This window comes from Bubalus bubalis, chromosome X (assembly GCF_019923935.1).
Source record: "Bubalus bubalis isolate 160015118507 breed Murrah chromosome X, NDDB_SH_1, whole genome shotgun sequence".
NCBI classification, from domain to species: Eukaryota; Metazoa; Chordata; class Mammalia; order Artiodactyla; family Bovidae; genus Bubalus; species Bubalus bubalis.
Genome location: NC_059181.1, coordinates 10,191,545 through 10,212,377, shown reverse-complemented (window position 1 = coordinate 10,212,377; position 20,833 = coordinate 10,191,545).

The window sequence follows — 20,833 nt, the reverse complement described above, 5'->3', positions numbered from 1 at the left end:
TTAAAATTCAATTCATTATTCTCAGAAACAAAATGGATTTCCTTTCAATATGTTGGAATAAAAATGGAGTTCTTTATAAAATTGTGACAAGTTTTATCTATGGGTATAAAATTTTAAATAGAAAGGATGATAGCAAGAGAGAGGTCTTTATCCAGTAATGTGGAAATAAATGATTTCCTAAGGGTATGGAGACACAGAAAATGAATCATTTTTGAACTTGCTTAGGTTTGGAACTCAGGAAGCCTGAGGACAGTGGCTCCCAGAATTTTTGTCATAGAGGCTTATATTTTCATAGTAAAAATTTCATGGATTCTTTTCCATCCTGGATAATATTTATCTTTCTAATGCTTGTTGCTTAAATAAACCACAATAAAAAAAGTTAGGATGATGTCAAAAATTACTTGAAAATTATGTGTATTTAATTAAAAACAAAACACCTTTAATACATTTGGAAAATAGTGGTTTTAAAAATGTTTGAGATATTATTTAGCCATTCTACATAAAATGTTTCAAGTGTATATGGGTTCACAGGCCCTGTACAATAATTCCTAACTCTTGGGGTCTGTGAATGCAGACTGGGAACCACAGCTGGGACTTACAAAAAGTTATCTCACTTTGATGAAAATTATTCAATACTTCTACTGTGCTTGACAGGATACACTTATCCTTCAAGTCTTCCTTTCCATTGCACAATATATGAGTTTGTTTAAATCATTTTTAACAATTTTCCCCTAGTGTTTCAGAAGTTTTAGTTATTCACTTTTATTGAACTTTAAATGAAGTACATTAATGTCCAGATGAGTGATCCACTGAAAACATATCTTGGCTAGACTGCAGACTCCCTGGCATGGTGAGAGAATCCATAGGCAGGGAAAACTTACCTCAGGTTTTTTAAGTCATCATGGTACACTGTAATTGTTTCTTGACTCATTGAATTTAAGATGCCTTTAATTGTAGGAAATTATTTCATATAACACTATAAAGAAAAAAAATGTTGCCAATTAAACTCTGATGTGCTGCTTTCAATATTATTTAGCTTTTAATTTTAAGCTTATTGAAAGAGTTGTTTTACACTTATTTAGGCATGGGGTTTAATCATATATTACTACTGTGTGTTCATAAAATGAAAAATATACATGAAATAAATTGGTTGAGATATTCCCAAAACCTTTCCCCATTCAAGGTCTAGATTTTCTAAGTCATTTGCTGTTCAGAAGTATTCATGTTCACCTTTCCCCACATAGTACTGTCCCGTCAACAGCACTGTTGCTACACTATCCAAATCAATCTACAGATTTAATTCAATCCCTATCAATTACCCAGGACATTTTTACAGAACTAGAACAGATAATCCAGAATTTATATGGAACCATAAAAGACCTAGAATTGCCAAAGCAATTCTGAGGAAAAAGAACAAAGCTGGAGGCATAACCCTCCCAGACTTCAGACAATACTGCAAGGCTACAGTAATCAAAACAGCATACTATTGGCATAAAAATAGAGCTACAGATCAATGGAACAGAATAGAGAGCCTAGAAATAAGCCTACACACCTACAGTCAATCTTCAATAAAGGAGGAAAGAATATACAATGGAGAAAAGACAGTCACTTCAGCAAGTGGTGTTGGGAAAGCTGGACAGCCCCATGCAAATAAATGAAGTTAGAACACACCCTCATGTCATACACAAAAATAAACTCAAAATGGCTTAAAGATTTAAATATAAAACATGACACCTAAAACTCCCAGAAGAGAACATAGGCAAAACAGCATTGTTGCTGAAGCATTTATTTAAAGTGTGTTCTACTAGTATCTCTGAATTTTCTCCCAAGCCCATAATATCCATTCTACTACCAGAGGTGTGGACAAAATATTTGCAGAAAACTAGGATCATCTTCCTTTCTTATATTGTCCTTAAAAATAGTTTGTTGACTGAAATGTCAAGGGATTGCAGAGGCTAGTCATAGCCCTAGGAATAAACTAAGTTCCATAGTTACAGGCAATGAGGCAGACAGCTTCTAAAATGGCTCCCAATGATGGTCACCTTCTGGTATTCACACCCTCGTATAGTCCCCTCCCCTTGAGTATGGCCTGGACCTAGTGACTTGCTTCTAATGAACTGAATTCAGCAAAGTGATGGGATGACACTTCTGAGATTAGGTTACAAAAGACCAACTTCTTTCTGGTTATCTGACTCTGTCTCTCACTCTTGCTTTTTCACTCTAGTAAAGCCACCTGTCGTATCATGGGCTGCCCTATCTGGAGACAACTAGGCAAGGAACCAAGGGAAATCTCTGGCCAATGGCTCATGAAGAACACCAAGACCTCAGGTGAATAGCCCATGGGAAACTGAATCCAGTCAATATCACCTGAGTGACCTTGAAAGCAGATCTACCCCTGCTGAGCCTTAAGACAGTTACAGCCCCAGAAGATACCTTGATTGCAGCTTCTGAGAGTTCTGGAAAAAGAGGACACAGCTGAGCCATGCCTGATCTCCTGATTTACAAAATGCTTCATGTAATAAACACTGTTGTAATCAGTCACTAAGTTTTGGGGTAATTTGCTATGCAGATAACTAAAATGCATATGTAGGCTGCTGCTGCTACTAAGTCGCTTCAGTCGTGTCCGACTCTGTGTGACCCCATAGACGGCAGCCCACCAGGCTCCTGGGTCCCTGGGATTTTCCAGGCAAGAACACTGGAGTGGGTTGCCATTTCCTTCTCCAATGCATGAAAGTGAAAAGTGAAAGTGAAGCCGCTCAGCTGTGTCCGACTCTTAGCGACCCAATGGACTACAGCCTACCAGGCTCCTCCGTCCATGGGATTTTCCAGGCAAGAGTATTGGAGTGGGTTGCCACTGCAGGCTAAACATCATGAATACACAATGGCAACCACATCTTGAATGCTACCTGGCTGATAGACAAAGTGGTTCTTGAGTATTTGCAGATTTGGGAGGTCATGAAGATAATGATAACTGGAATTCCAGATGGGCTGCATGAGGATTACTGACTGCAGATTAAGGTATTTCTTTACTGGTTAATTCAATTCAGCATTTAATGGTCACATTTTTAGTGACAGGACAATTACTTCCTTCCAGGAAAAGTTACTTTCTCTTTACATGTCTCATTCAGAAAGCTCTGATTTTTTAAAAAATAGTCATAATGCATTTGTCAGTTTTGGAAGCTGCCTCAGCATTTTTAGGATATAATTATTAAAACATTTGTCAAAACCAACAGCCTGATTATCTTGAGACAGTAGTTATGGCACAAAGCTAGGAAGCTGTATTTCTGAGCTTTATCTTGCTCCAGTAAAATGCATGGCATATTTCAAATTTTATGAAAACAGAGTAGCATATAAAATATTCAGTTATACTCGCTTAAAACCTTTTTGTTGATTATTTGCCATGTGCAGGAAAAACTGTTAGGTACCATGGCAGGGTGGGGAGGGGGTGGCAGCAGGGAAGCACAAAGGTAAATGACAACGAGCTCTTTTTTCCCTTTACAAAGAATTCAACATAATCAGTGGAACTGAGACTCCGGTCTAGTTCTGCAAACTGTCATCCAGAGAATCCACGCCTTGGACTTGGTTTTTAAGCTCGTTGCCCTTCTTGAAATGGCCAGAGAAGGATGTCTCTCATAGCTGTCATATCTTAAAGGGAAAGGTGAGCACGTCTTTAGGTCATCAGGAACACACTGAGTTGTGTAGTGCCTGGCATATAACACATTTTTGGATGAATGAATGCTGCAAAAACTAAGTGACTTAAAGTGGCTTCTAACTAATTCTGGTTGGACCAAGAAAGCCAAACATCTGCAAATGTCTTCCTAGTTTTTACATATACTTCGAAGACACAGGAATCAAAGTGTCTGCAGCCCTGCTGGCAAGTTTGCCCCTGGTGTAGACAGGAAATAGTATTATGGTGAGTCCAGGCAGGTGATGCTCCAGCAGCCTCGCAGGGAGGTGCCATCTTTGTACCCCAGTGGAGATAACAGAGCAAAAGAATCCCCGTGTCCTAAACAATGAGCCGCAAGTAGCAGATCTGCTGACGAGAAAAAGTCAGGACAGAAGAACTTCAGGATCAGATTTTTCCTATTTTCATTTCCTTGGTGATATTGAAGAATCTTCAGTCTCAGAAAAAGTGTGCTTTGGAGGAAACCCTTGAATTCACTGAGATTAGATTTCTGTCCCTCCCACAGAATGGGAAGTGGAAAAGAAACCAAATTCCTAGAAACAACGAACAGCTATTCTAGGTAAAATTAAGATAATAGCTCTAATGAGGGATCTCTTGGAATGGGGACTAGAAATAATAGGCATGCATCTGAATATGCCCTCTTAATATCAGCTCTCTTTACTAGAGAGATCAGTGCAGACAAAATGAGACATTAACATATTATTGCATACTGCCTGAGGTTGATTAAATCTGGGCTTGAAATGCGCAGAAAATCCAGTTGAAAACAGAGGTGGGCGATGTTGAAGGATCTCTGGAGAGGGATGGTGTTCTTTTCTACTGCTTAGAGCGGGGTGGTGTTTCCCGCTGCTTACATTCAGGGAGTTTTTATGCATTTTACCTTGGCAATCATCAGCAGAGAGTCATTTACATCAAATAAGCATTCTTTTCAAGCAGAGAGAGTGCGGATACTTAATGAGTTAAAGGAAATAGTTTACATTTACCCAAGGAAACCCCAGATGTCCCGACTGGAGTTCAAAATGTTTTCTCTCACAGCTTTAAAACATGCAGTAGAAGCCCACTAGCTGTGAGCACCCTCTGTGCCATGGGCCAGTTAGTCTGACCTGGAGGATCAAGTGCGCAGACATGCTGGAGAGGAGTCAGGGGAAAAAGCATCTCTAATATGCCCATCACTTCTGCTCGCACCATTCAGGTCGTCTACCTCCAAAGAATCAGTTGTGTCGGTTCCCAAGTTTGTTTATGCCATTTTACTTGTTTTCCTAATTCTTCGATTCAACTAAAATATTACATGAATCAAAGGAGTCAGTGTTAAGAAGAACACTGTTATGAAAACTTGAATCCCTTTGGAAAAAACTCAATAAATGCAAATTGTTTCAAAATTTGCTGCCAAATTAGACATGGGTGGGAAAAGGTGGAGTGGGTGGAGCAAAACAGTTTCACAGGATGCCTTACTGAGATTGCATCCCTGGAGTCTAAGTTCCACTGAAGGGGGGAAAAAAAAAAAAAAAAACCACTGGAAATAAAAGGCTATGCATTATGGGAGTAGATTATTCAAGTATGTTTTTTTAAGTGAAACTTTCAATTCGTTGGATACAAATGCGAAATAGTTTTCATTTTGGAATAACTGCCACCAACTGTGCTATGGCCACCCCTTTGGGAGTTTCATTTTTATGGTTAAGCTTCTTAATCACTTTTGGTCCTTACAACTATCTCATTCCAGTTTTTAAAGCAGTCCTGTTATAACTTCAATCTTTTGAAGCTATCTTCTTTATTCTCTGTGGTTCTCCAATTTCCCTGCCTTTCTCCCCATTTATCCCTCTGGTGAGAGAGAGGATGGGAAAAAAAAGAGAGGAGAAATAGACACTGTCTCTTTCCCCAGCAAGATGTGCTTCTCAGCCCCGTTGGTCATCATTACTGGCATAACTAAGCCTTTGAAGGCTGAACATGGACAGATGGATGAGGATCTGAACAGATTTTGTTTGAGTACGGTCTCAAACCAAAATACCTCCTTTGGTAACAATCAAAATCCGTCTTCCACATTCACGAGGAGTTCCAAGAGGATTGCCCTTTTTATCACTCCTTAATGCGCACCCCAACCCCCAACCTGGGTCTCAGCAGGGCAGGTCAGTAAGCTGAGCAGATGTCCAACCCAGGAATGTCAGGTCAGCCTTCTTTCCAGCAAATGTTCCCCAATTATTCAGGGTATTGCCTCCCCTCATAGAGAGAAGAGGGGATCACCTCTCTTCCTGAGTACTACTCTTCTCCCAAAGTTTACCTCTTTCCTCTTCCCAGTCTTCCATTTGAATGCTGTGAAGCCAAGGGAGAAGTGGGTAAAAGCTAGTAGATAAAAGCTAGGGAGGAGAGGATGAAAGAGCCAGTACGCTCTTCTCCATAGACTTGGAGGCAAACGGCGAGCTAGAGTTATGGTCACTTCTGTAAATTTAAGGTGTGGCCCACTTCATGTCTTTTGCTTTCAGCTAGGGTGCTTAATTCGAAGATTTAGAAAAAAAAGCTGGAGAAAACCCCACTCAACACCTAACAATGGGAATCCCCTAGGAGTCCAGTGGTTAGGGCTTCACACTTGCAGTATAGGGGACACAGGTTTGAATCCTGGTTGGGGAACTAAGATCCCTCATGCTGTGTGGCACAGCCAACGTATACACCATCTCATGACATAAGTAGGGCAACTTTGAATTCCAATCAGACTTGCACTAGAAGGAGAAGGCATGACCCCTACAGCAAAGGATTGGCAAGTGAATGTCAAGCTTACAACATGTACATTTTATGATTCCTAACATAGAGTTGTTCAGCTTACAGATCTGTTCTGACCACTTTAAATAAGAGGACTTCGAGTAAAGCAGCATTCAAATGTGGGGTATCTTCAAAGTTACCTAGTTTCTCCTCAAATATCCTCTCCTCTGTTTCATTATAAACAGTTAATCATTCGCAGTGTCCTGTATGTAAAACAAATAAAAGGCACTCCCCTTTTGTTTCTTGAGGTTCTGAGGTTGCCATTCAGATTGCTACTATCATCTTTTTAAAAACAACTATTCCTGGGGACTTCCCTGGTGGTCTGGCAGTTGAGACTGCGATCCCAATGCAGGGGGCATGGGTTCAAGCTCTGCTCAGGGAACTAGATTCCACATGCCGCAACCAAGACCCAGCTCAGCCAAATAAATAAATATTAAAAAAAAAAAAAAAAAAACTATTTCTGAACAACCTTCTTAAGAGTCTGACTTTATGTAATTTGCCTCAACATAGTGATTTCATTCAGAGAAGGCAATGGCACCCCACTCCAGGACTCTTGCCTGGAAAATCCCATGGACGGAGGAGCCTGGTGGGCTGCAGTCCATGGGGTCTCAAAGAGTCGGACACGACTGAGCAACTTCACTTTCACTTTTCACTTTCATGCATTGGAGAAGGAAATGGCAACCCACTCCAGTGTTCTTGCCTGGAGAATCCTAGGGATGGGGAAGCCTGGTGGGCTGCCGTCTATGGGGTCGCACAGAGTCGGACACGACTGAAGTGACTTAGCAGCAGCAGCAGCAGTGATTTCATTTCTCACTGCTTGTCCTCTATAACAATCAATACAAAAACGTTTTCAAACTGTAGAAGATTCCAGAACAGAGATGATAAATGTTCCTCATGCCAATCTTGTTCATTCTTTCAAAATGTTCTAACCTATTGCCTTCACTGACTTTGTTGTGTCAAGTAAATCAGATCCCTTTCAGTACAAAAGATCCTTTTCAATACAAATGACCGGTCAAGTGGTTTTCAGATTTTTTACCAAGTGCTGCTAAGTCGTTTCAGTCGTGTCCAACTCTGTGCAACCCCACAGACGGCAGCCCATCAGGCTCCCCCATCCCTGGGATTCTCTAGGCAAGAACACTGGAGTGGGTTGCCATTTCCTTCTCCAATGTGTGAAAGTGAAAAGTGAAAGTGAAGTCGCTCAGTCGTGTCCGACTCCTAGTGACCCCATCGACTGCAGCCCACCAGGCTCCTCCGTCCATGGGATTTTCCAGGCAAGAGTACTGGAGTGGGGTGCCATTGCCTTCTCCATACCAAGTGCTAACCCTACTCAAAAAATTCACTTACAAGTGTAGGTATGTGGTATATTAAGTGAGAAGCTTCAAGTTTGCTTTTGCTTTCAAGACAATTGGTATCACAATGACGCAACAAAATCTCTCTGAGAAAAACAGTCCTTGGATAAATCTTCTACCGTATTTACTCTTTAGCTGGTCCTATGTTTTACCCTCTTTTCACATACACATTTGCCTAAACATTTAAGGACTGTCTTCTTCCTTATTGATCGAGTAACAGTAAATCATATGCTAACTCAGTAATTATGGCGAGAATAGCCATTATAACCGACCTATTGATTCCAGCCTCTCTTACACGTTATTAATCACTGTTCACCTTGTGTTATCTCACATATTGCAGTAGCTGCGCCTATCACAGCTTCTGATAACTGCAAAGCCGTGCTGCATAATTCTGACCTATGCTTTTGAAATCTTAATTTCTATTTTCAAAATTATTCTTAAGCCAAGACATATATTTTTTAAATTAGAAAGTTTTGTTTCCAAAGACAGGCGAAAGCCTAAGGTCAATCTGCCCATCAGCACTCAATAATAAGTGTCTCATAAATGTGTTTTACAGGTACCTGCAACAGAATCATCTGGAAGACTTCCTTATAGTCTAGGAGTCTGAACAAAAATCTTGGAGGATGAGGATGTGCATAAATGTTCTTTTAAGCCATCAATTCGGTGGTAAGTTCTTACAGCAGCTATAGGAAACTAATACAATCTCCATCATGGGATCCAGACTTGGTCTTAAAAATCCTTGAAAGTGAGAGTCTAGATCCTGCCAGGGCTCTACCCAAAGATTTTTTTTTTCCAGGCACCTCCCTCCGTCCTCCTATGTGATGTGTCCTCACTCGCACTCTATAGCTGATGGGATTACCTACTACTTTTGTTGCCCTCTTGCTAGTTTTCTGATAGAAATTTCCAGAAGCCATAGACACCTGATCCTGAAACTGGATCCTCTCAACAACAATTCTGATCTGTGGCATGGTCCGTTTGTCATCTTGGCATCTAACATGTCTGGTCTGTACCCATTTGGCACTGTAGATTGGCTATGTGGTATCAGTCAATACAGCTCACTATCTTGGCTATCCTTCTAGAATATGATTCCCTAGCACCTCTGTCTCCCTTAACCTCATGAGCTGCTAATACCTTGTTTTCATCTGTGTCCCTAAGATTCTTCATTGGGTATCATGATAGGGAAGCACATGGAAATCAAACAGTTCCCTTCCTCTAGGCATCTAAACTGCTCATCTAAGAATGACACTTTTATTTTTCACTTTCCTTAAACAATCTTTTCTTTTATTACATTCTCCCTTAATTGCATTTCTGTTATTAATTTTGCCCCAAGTGCATCTCACTATTGACTTTCATTTTTTATACATCTTGGACAGATCCTGGGATGTACTGCTAATTTGCACTTCCACATAGTTCTGGAGACTGTCATTTCCAATTTCATGTGATTTTTCTTATAGCTGTAGAACTTTATGTTCCAGGTCTATAAGATATTTAATAAATCCTTAAATTTGGCAGCAGAGAAAAAGCAGTCTGTTCTTTGTCAATTAACACTTGAATGTTCTAGTCTTCTGCAAAAGGCTTCAATTATTTAAATAAAAATTTTTGAAGAGATTTTTGTGGCTTTAATGATATTGAAAACACAAGGACTTTTAAGTAGCACCGTTTTCATCCTTTAATTCTTATTTATTGTCACAGATAAGTAAATAATTGATAGTTTTGAATCTTAAATCACTCAAAGAAGCCATCATTAAATTGATGGCACTGTTTTAGTTGATTTAACACATGCTGCATGGTTTCTATTGCTATTCGAATTTCTAACTTAGTGGAAAGACTATTTGGCTATGATACACTCTTGAAAAATGGATTCAGAAGCCTGTTTTTTGAGAAGCCACTACTATCTTTTTCCTCACGCTTAGCTGGTTTGCCTTCTAATTCATTGGCAAATAGAAGGAGCTTAAAGTTCTAGTAAGATAATGGATGGAACATGTCCAGTGGATTTGGTAATGGGGAGGTCCCTGGTCACTTTATATAATGCAGTTTGGTAGAGATAGAAGCCAGGTTGTGGTTGAGACATGAATGGAAAGTGAGGAAGTGGGAAAGGTGAGAAGCAGAGGTGAGAGACTGGACAGTAAGTATAAGGGACAAATGTTCAAATAGGGATTTCAGGAAGAGAGAGCCTCTAGGATGTCAACTGGCTGGGGAGAAAGAACCAGTAGCAAGATAAAGTCTTTCAAGAGAGGGTATGACTGAGGGAGCAGGCCCTGGGGTAAAGCAGGAGATGGAGGGCATGTGGATGATGGCTAAAGTGGAAGGGCTGGTTGGTTGGTAACAAGCGGAGGGGAGCAGCACTTTCTGAGCCTGGTGGACAGAAGCTAAGGAGCATGTCTGAAGATATGCTCATGAGGGAGGCTAAAAGTTGAAGGAAGTCATGCCTGAGGGCCTCAACCACCCTCCACAAAGAAAGAGGCTTTGTCATATGCTGACAGTGTGGGGCTTATGGATTGAACAATGGCTTGAGGAGCGTGATGGTGATTTTCGATGTGAGAGGAATCCGAAAAGAACAAGAGAAATGACTGAGGGCTGGTACCGTGGCCCTAAGGCTGAACCTGTGAATAGGCAGTAGTGTCTAGCTGTGTGGTTGTGTGATTTCTACCAACAGTGTTCAGCCTCTGGGTGTATAAGCAGAAGACACAAATTGTGGCCTTAACCCAGAGGCTTAAACAAAATCTGTACGCAAATAATCATAGGAAGGGGAAATGAGGAAATGTGAAGTATGGTCCAGATTGGGTACGGAAGGTAGGCAGGCCTGGAGTGGAATACAGATTGGGAGCTAATGGAAGGACAAAGAACATTCTCATTTGATGCTCACGACAATCCTTCAGATAAATAATCAGCCTAACTTTGAGGATGAAGAACCTGAGGCTCTGAGATGTGAGGTGACATGTTTAGTGAGGTATTTAGATAAGTAACCAAGATGAGCCACATCTTTCCTGATCCACAGTCTCTAACCTTTCCAGATGCCAGAGTCCCAGGTCTATTCCTCCTTCTGAACCCCAGTGTGTGTAAGGGACTATCTTTGCATATATATATTTATATTTAACTCAAATAAACCTTGGTCTCATCAATCTGTACCCACACAAATGAAATCACAGCAACCCAAATTTTATTTGCTCATTGCTTCCACCTTTGTAATAGAGCACTTCCCTTTCAGGCAAAGCCTCCCTGTCCCAGGTATTTTGAATTCCCAGGGGTGTGACATAAGTCCTTTCCCACCGTGTCCTCTGCTGCACTGCTAGGCGACAGCCAAGGCCAGTGCCCGTAAGAGCCCTCATGGGACCAAATAGTGATCTGTGACTTAGAAAGCTCCTTATAGATAAGAAAAACTGAGACACAAAGACATTAATCACTTATCCATGATGACAAATCCAGACAGTAGCAAACCTGAAATTCAAATTCAGGAACCTAATCATATTACAATCTTCTTTAAGTTTTTGGTGCCAATGTTACAATTTCTTCATAGAAAACATTTGGAAAATGATGTCTTTCTAAGCTTTGGATTAGTACAAACATTACTAGAATAGTCTGTTTTTCCCAGGTTTTGTAGGAGATCAAAACCAGTCAATCCTAAAAGAAATCAGTCCTGAATATTCATTGGAAGGACTGATGCTGAAGCTGAAGCTCCAATACTTTGGCCACCTGATGTGAAGAACTGACTCATTGGAAAAGACCCTGATGCTGGGAAAGATTGAAGGCAGGAGGAGAAGGGGACGACAGAGGATGAGATGGTTGGATGGCATCACTGACTCAATGGACACGAGTTTGAGTAAGCTCCAGGAGTTGGTGATAGACAGGGAAGCCTGGCATGCTGCAGTCCATGGGGTCGCAAAGAGTTGGATATGACTGAGCCCCTGAACTGAACCTGTGAAGCTAGCTGGACTTTAAAACAAACTGACACTTTTTGCTGGTCTACGAAAATCAATCTATCTAAGTTTCCTCTCTCTTCTGAAGCCAGTGCTTGGAAAATTAAATTTTTGTATATTAGTCCTCTTTTTCCTTTCTGGCTTTCGATTTTATTTGCAAGGTGTTTGGCAAAGCCATCTCTTGACCTTTTTCTTTTTCTCTAATCCTTTGTCTCTGTGGCTATTTCTAATTTGTCATTTATTATTTTGTGGATTTGTGATTTCATCTCCTTTTCTTAATTAGGTTAGCTTGTTATTTATACATTTAATTATATTTTTTAACACAAACATTTTTGGGCAATTCATTTATTAATAATACTGGTTTTATTTTGGTCTGACTATTTTCTAATTTTTCTTTATTAATTCTGTCATTTCTTTAGTTGGATGCTTAAATTTTATTATTTTTTATAAAATTTATGAATTTTTCTCTGCACACTGATTAAGCTCTAGCCTACAATTTCTGATGTGTAGTGTTTTCTTTATTGCCTTTTTGCATAATTCTTTAAAATTTATTTTTAAGAGTGAGTTTTTAAAAAAAATTTCTAAGTGAAAGGCCTTAACTTTTTAAATTAATTTCATGTTATTGCAATATGTTCACAAAATAGTTCCTGTACTAATTCTGTCTTTCAGAACGTACTGAACTTCGGTGGTAGCATCATATGTAGTCAATTTCTCTTGGATACTCAAAAGATTAAAATCTCTATTTTCAAGGTGTCCAACTGAATGTATTTCCATATGTAGCATGCTTATAGTTCAAGTCTTCTGCAACGTTACTTGGTGCATGAATATTCATGTTCCTCCAAAATTCATAAACTGAAATCCTAACCCCTAGTGTGATGGTATTAGGTAAGTAGGCTATGAGGGTAAATCCCTCATGAACAGGATTAGTGCTTTTGTAAAGGAGAACCCAGTGAGCTCCTTCAGCTCTCAATCATGTGAGGATAAAATAAGAAGTCAGCAGTCTGCAACCCGGAAAGGATTCTCGCCAGAATCCAACCATGCTGGCACTCTTATCTTGAAATTCCAGCCTCCAGAACCGGGAAAAATAAATTTCTTTTGCTTATCAGCCACCCAGTCTGTGGTATTTTTGTTATAGCATCCTGATCTGACTAAAACAGTTGGTTTTGGTTTTGGTCATGTTGCTTTGACTTGGGTTATCTTGAATAGAGCAGAGGGTTGTCACCCAACTTGAGGATCTTTTTTTTTCTTTCCCCTTAAAATGTGAATTTAGCCCAGTTACATGCATTTATATGACAGATATATTTGTTCTTGGTTTTCCTATTTTGGTGTCATATTGATTGACGTAACTTTTATATAATTTGCTTTGCTTTCTATCATAGTTCTTTTGATATTTAGCAAGGTTGGTATTTTTGTTTTATTGGTTTTGTTACTATAACTTTAAATAATATTTCTTTTAAAAGTATATATTATTATGGCTCTCAAGAAAGAGCAATGATAAAACCGCATTGCATTTCTTTCTCCTTACATCCTTCTTCTCAATATTGATTTTTTAAAATTCTTCCTCTGCCACTCTATAAAGCAGGTTTCTAAGAAAGTATCATGTGGGAAAGTGAGTAAAATGTGATTCAAAACCAGTAAACAATTAATAGATTAAAATATACAATCACCTTTTGTGTGCCAAGCGGATGGTGCTGCTAGTGATATCCATAAATGAACAGGCGTGGGTCTTCACCCTCAGGAAACACACGAGGCAGATTACCAGGTGGATAACTGAGAATTGGATAAAAATATCTATTGATTATATTCCTCAGCAAGAATTGCATCTTTCTTATCATTTTAGTATCTTTACTTGAAGATTTCAAGACATTCTGAGGAAATAGTCTGCCTAGTTAGTTAAATGCCTGACATAAGGAACTCCATTAGGACATTTTCATAAGAGCACTATTACAATGATCAGTGAACTGCTGTTGAAATTTATCTGAGACAAAAGCATATTAATTCTTATTTTTCTCTGGCCCAATCCATTTTGGATTTTATTGGGTCAACTAGCTAGAAAAGAAAGCTGATATTCAAATACTTCTATAAGGCAATTGGTTATTTTTTTTAATGGGAAAGTTTTAGATCCTTCTGCTGTATTTTATAACATATTTAATGGCTATTTATTTTAGGGAAAGTCATTTTAGTGACTGTTATACAGATATGAAATTCACTGTAGTGACGACCTTGACAGATGGGTTTGGAATGATAATCTTTACATTTTGGTAGCTTCTAATAGAACTAAATAGCCCCAGGCTGGGGGTTAAAATGCCCAAGATCATCCCAGTCCTCAATCTAGAATTTACTAATTGTAATCTTGGCTGACTACTCCTCTGCATCTATAAAACAGGGACAATATTCCAAGGACCACTGTAAAGACTGAATGAAATCAAAATGTGGAAGTCTTTGTAGCCTGAAAAACCTTACACATGAGATGGGATGAGAGCCATATTAGTTACTGATGCTGTATAACAAGCTATCCTCTCCCTCCTCAAAACACAGCAGCTTCAAACAACAAATATTTATCTCACAGTTTCTGAGGGTCAGGTTTTGAGAGCAGCTTAGCTGGGTGGTGCTGGCACAGGCTGCAGACAAGAAGACAGTGAAGGACACAGACATCTCAAGGCTCAACTGGGGGAAAATCTGCTTTCAAGCTCACTCACATGACTACTGGCAGGATTCAAACCACTGCTGACTCTTAAGACAGAGGCATCTCTTCCTTGCCATGGAGGCCCCTCCATAGGGCAGATCAAAACATAGCAACTGGCCTCTGAAAGGTTTATTTATCCTTTAAACGAGTTGTGAAGAGCGAGTAAGTGAAAGAGCAAGAGAAGGTACCTAAGATGAGAGTCCAGGCTCCTTGTAACCTAACCTAATGACATCTTAAAATTATAATAAAATCATTGTTAACCTTCCAGAGCCCCTAAGATCTGTCTTGAAGTGTCAGTTTATTCTACACTATGAAGGAGCTAATGGAGACCAAAATTTAGAAAGTAAATTTTTTTTGCCTGGTTTATAATATCCAAGTCTGAAAAAAAAGTTATAAAATCTTGACAAAGTGTACTCAATTTTGATGGCCTTATTTCCTTGGCTTATTGCTTACTGCCTTTACCTACAACATGAAGGTTTGTTTTTGTTTCTTTGGTTTCTTGGGTTGTTTTTTACTTTCTAGGTAGCAGAGATTCTATGTGTAACCAGAATAATTTCTTGCACTTAATGTTGACTTTACTGTATGCTTGGCTATTTAAGGAAAAATGAGAACAAAGATTTTTTGCTCCTTACTTATGAAAGAACTAAGATTCTTTACAATCGTGTTACCTTATTTTTTTATTTTAAAATGTTTACTGCCACTTTTACTAAATACAGAACCAGATGTTGTTTCCCAGGCACCCATAATCCTACCTTGATTAAGTGTCCCCGTCTCCTGTGGCAACTTCTTTGATTTTTGCTTTCTCGAAATCAGATCCTTAATACAGAAAAAGATAAATAAACCTTTAAGAATATATTTTACACCTAAAACTATCTTTGTGATTTCTTGGAGGGCTTCTGGGAAATCACAAAGGTGTGTTCTTTTACCTTGCAAAAAGAGAGATGCTGGAAATATTAGGTCTCTTTATTAGTTACCATTGGTGAGTTACATGGGAAGAGCAGTCAAATAAGAAATACTCAGCCTTTCCTAGGTTAAATGTGCTTAAGTAAATGTCATAAATGTAAGTATTCTAGAAACTGTATGCTTTGGGGGATTGCTCTGGCAGTCTAGTGGTTAAGACTCCGCTTCCACTGCAAGGGGGCCCAGGCCTGATCCTTGGTGGGGAAACTGAGATCCTGCATGCTGTGCAGCACAGCCAAAAATAATACATAAATAAAACTGCATGCTTTATGGGAAGTTTCTAGAGATTCATGAACATCCTCACTGTCCATTCCTATTTCTCAGAGTCCTGATGGTGCTTTGTCTGATATTAGGCAACAACAGTAGAGTGTTGTTGGTCATCATTGGTAGAGCTGGTGGAGTGTTCAGTTCAGTTCAGTTCAGTCGCTCAGTTGTGTCCAACTCTTTGCTACCCCATGAACTATAGCACGCCAGGCCTCCCTGTCCATCACCAACTCCTGGAGTCCACCATGTTCATTGAGTCAGTGATGCCATCCAACCATCTCATCCTCTGTCGTCCCCTTCTCCTCCTGCCCTCAATCTTTCCCAGCATCAGGGTCTTTTGCAATGAGTCAGCTCTTTGTATCAGGTGGCCAAAGTATTGGAGTTTCAGCTTCAATATCAGTCATTCCAATGAACACCCAGGACTGTTCTCCTTTAGGATGGACTAGTTGGATCTCCTTGCAGTCCAAGGGACTCTCAAGAGTCTTCTCCAACACCACAGTTCAAAAGCATCAATTGTTTGGTGCTCAGCTTTCTTTATAGTCCAACTCTCACATCCATGCATGACCACTGGTAAAACCATAGCCGTGACTAGGTGGACCTTTGTTGACACAGTAATGTCTCTTCTTTTTAATATGCTATCTAGGTTGGTCATAACTTTCCTTCAAAGGAGTAAGCGTCTTTTAATTTCATGGCTGCAGTCACCATCTGCAGTGATTTTGGAGCCCAGAAAAATAAAGTCTGACACTGTTTCCACTGTTTCCCCATCTATTTGTCATGAACTGATGGGACCGGATGCCATGATCTTAGTATTCCGAATGTTGAGCTTTAAGCCAACTTTTTCACTCTCCTCTTTCACTTTCATCAAGAGGCTTTTTAGTTCCTCTTCACCTTCTGCCATAAGGGTGGTGTCATCTGCATATCTGAGGTTATTGATATTTCTCCCGGCAATCTTGATTCCAGCTTGTTCTTCTTCCAGCCCAGCGTTTCTCATGATGTACTCTGCAGATAAGTTAAATAAGCAGGGTGACAATATACAGCCTTGACGTACTCCTTCTCCTATTTGGAACCAGTCTGTTGTTCCATGTCCAGTTCTAACTGTTGCTCCCTGACCTGCATACAGGTTTCTCAAGAGGCAGGTCAGGTGGTCTGGTATTCCCATCTCTTTCAGAATTTTCCACAGTTTATTGTGATCCACACAGTCAAAGGCTTTGGCATAGTCGATAAAGCAGAAATAGATGTTTTTCTGGCACTCTCTTGCTTTTTCCATGATCCAGCGGATGTTGGCAATTTGATCTCTGGTTCCTCTGCCTTTTCTAAAACATCTGGAAGTTCACGGTTCATGTATTGCTGAAGCCTGGCTTGGAGAATTTTGAGCATTCCTTTACTAGTGTGTGAGATGAGTGCAATTGTGCAGTAGTTTGAACATTCTTTGGTATTGCCTTTCTTTGGGATTGGAATGAAAATTGACCTTTTCCAGTCCTGTGGGCACTGCTGAGTTTTCCAAATTTGCTGACATATTGAGTGCAGCACTTTCACAGCATCATCTTTCAGGATTTGAAATAGCTCAACTGGAATTCCATCACCTCCACTCCCTTTGTTCATAGTGATGCTTCCTAAGGCCCAACTTGACTTCACATTCCAGGATGTCTGGCTCTAGGTGAGTGATAACACCATCGTGATTATCTGGGTTGTGAAGATCTTTTTTGTATAGTTCTTCTGTGTATTCTTGCCACCTCTTTTTTAATATTTTCTGCTTCTTTTAGGTCCATACCATTTCTGTCCTTTATTGAGCCCATCTCCAGTCATCATTTCAGCTGTTAAAAATGTTAACTAGTACTTCCCTGGCAGTTCAGTGGTTAAGACTCTACTTCTATTGCAGGGAGCAGGAGTTCATTCAGTGGTTAGGGAACTAAGACCCCACATTCCTCGCAGCACAGCCAAACCAAAAAAATGTAGGCCAGAGCCTTACTTCTTTAGTTTGAATCTAGCATCTTCTAGGGCAGTGGATTTCAACTGGGGAGACACATCAGATTTATCCATTGGGTTCTATAAAAATACAGGTATCAAAAAACTGCTCTGACTCACTGAATCTCTTTAATTTGATATTCTTGGTATATTCTTAGTATATGCTTAGAATAATCTTGGTATGTTATATATATTATGTTTCAGGATTATTATATATCTCAAGATTTTTTCCTTTTGAATAATTATTTTCATCCATTTTTTTGGTGTTGATCCATTTGTATACATCAAATGTAACATTCATTACCTATGTTGAAAATAGGCATAGTCATTATACCTAAAGACATCTGTATACATTTTTAGAGTGACGTTATTATCTTTGCTTTTCATGGCCCAGAAATAATCTGTCAGTTGCATGATGCTTATTATGAATTCTTATCAGACCTTTCACATACAAGAATTTTCAGTAAACATTGGTCTTCAGTGAAAATCTCTTTGCTCTGCAGATAGTTTTATTTTACTCTAATTTCTTGCTTGAAAACTCTGCTGTAAGCTAGCTAGCTAGCTACAGGTCATGTCTGAGTCTATAACCAAAAATGGACCATCTCAGAGACTTGTGAAAAAGGACTATGACAGGTAATTCAAGTTACTGACACTTTGAAAAGAAAGATTCTGGGGTAAAGGCTTCTGATGGCATCACTTAGACAACTTTATGGTCATACCAGTGCACTAGGTCAAGACTAGCAGAACTCTTTTTAGTCAAGAAGCAGATGGTTTCATGACACTATTGACCTAAAGCCATCAGAAGAACTAATTACATAGAACTGAATGAACTGATGAGAAAATTTTTATTGTGGTGACTTGTTTGAAATAAAGTTGATATTTGTCAATATTTTCCCTTTAGATTATATAAGATAGACTTTGATCTTTCCACTTAAGCTATCTATAACCTATAACATTCCTGACAGCTTTATTGGGATGTAATTTGCATACCATACAATTCATTCATTTAAAGTGCACAGTTCAGTGGTTTTTAGTATATTCACACAGTCAACACTGCCATCGCCACAGTCAATTTTAGAACACGTATCATCCTAAAATTAAATCCTGCACCCACTAGCAGTCACTCACTGCCCATTCTCCCCATCACTCCAGCCTCTGGAAATCACTCATCTGCTTTCTGTCCCTATCAGTTCAGTTCAGTAGCTCAGTTGTGTCCAACTCTTTGTGACCCCATGGACTGCAGCACACCAGGATTCCCTGTCCATCACCAACTCCTGCAGCTTGGTCAAACTCATGTCCATCGAGTCAGTGATGCCTGTCCCTAATGGATCAGCCTATTCTACATATTTCATACAAATGGAATCATGCATGTGGCCTGTCATGTCCGGCTCCTTTCACTTAGCACAGTGCTTTCAAGGTTCATGCATGTGGTAGCATATATCAGCACCTCATTCTTTTGATTGCTAAAAAACATTTCATTGTATAGGCTTACCACATTTTATTCTTTCACTAGCTGATGGATATTTTTGTAACCCATAACATTTAAAATGATATTTTTATTTTACCTTTCCTTTCTCTACTGCGGCCGTGAATCCCAAAATCGAAAACTTTGTTTCCTTATTTCTTATGGCATAGTCATACAATTAGATGACCAATATGTTGTCTGGATCATCATACTCGAGAATTATGCTCACTGAATAAGGTATGCATGTGTGTGTGCTCAGTTGCTTCAGTCATGTCCGACTTTGTGACACCATGGATTGTAGCCTACCAGGCCCCTCTGTGCATGGGATTTCCCAGACAAGAATATTGGAGTGGGTTGTCATGCCCTCCTCCAGGGGATCTTCCCAACCCAGGGATCAAACCCACATCTCTTGCGGCTCCTGTGTTGCAGGTGGATTCTTTACCCCTGAGCCACCAGAAAGAAAGAAAGTGGGAGTGAAGTTGCTCAGTCATGTCCAACTCTTTGCGACCCCATGGATGGTAGCTTACCAGGCTCCGCTGTCCATGGGATTCTCCAGGCAAGAATACTGGAGTGGCTTCCATTTCCTTCTCCAGGTGATCTTCCCAACCCAGGGATCAAACCTGGGTCTCCTGCATTGCAGATAGACGCTTTACCGTCTGAGCCACCAGGAAAGCCCCAAATCAGGTATGGCCAGACTCTGTTATGGAACTCAAACTGATTTTATTTCTGGAACTAATACCTACAAAACTCTCCCAGGAAAATGCACGTGGTACTTAGAGGGTCCAGCCTTACATGAGATCAAGAATATTACTTCCTGGCAGGCCAGGAACCTTGGTACGTTTTGGGGGAGCTTGAGAAGAATTGATAGATAGTGCAAGTGAAATCTGACATAGAGTGTTTCTTTGGCTTGTTTCCTAACTTCAAGGTAGCAAGTAATAGAGGCTTTTAAAAGTCCAATCTGAGTTTCCTTATAAAACTTCCAACAAAGTTAGCTTAGGAAGGGATTCTCTGGTGGCTCAGATGTTAAAGAATCTGCCTACAATGCAGGAGACCCATGTTTGATCCCTGGGTCAGGAAGATCCCCTGGAGAAGGAAATGGCAACCCACTCCAGTATTCTTGCCTGGAGAATCCCCATGGACAGAGGAGCCTGGCAGGCTACAATCCATGGAGTCACAAAGAGTCAGACATGACTGAGCAACTAAACACAGATAGTAAATTAACATTTTTGATATCTGCAGAAATAGTCAGGCCAAACCTTGTGAAACTGGCCTTTTTTGTGACCATGGACAACCATTCTTAGAGATTGTTCTCTAGGAGACAGGAAGAGAGAAATTATAAGAACAAGTGTAAAGACTTGTGAATGGACAAAAGAAACTGAATATGCTTTCAATGGAATGCTGGACAAGAGGGATGCTCTCATCATGGCAGCATGTAAACCTTTGCCTTTGCCAAGGCTACAACTCTGAAGAGACAGAAGTTAACTAGTAGAAAACGATGACAGTGTAAATAATTCTTGTCCATACAAATACAAACGAGCTGTGTCCAGTGGAATACAGTTCATTATTGTCTGATGAGTAGATCAGTTTTGCAAATTCATTTCAACATTCCTTTACTGTAATAGAAATTTGTGGTGGTTTGCCTTCTTTGTAACATTTTTCCAAGTTCTCTGTTAATTAATGAGTTTAATAAAAAAAATATGTGCCACTTGTTCATTTTACATTTGTATGAGAGTCATGATTTTGCTATTTTTGAACATTATCCTTTAACATCCTTCATAAATCAAAACGATCCCT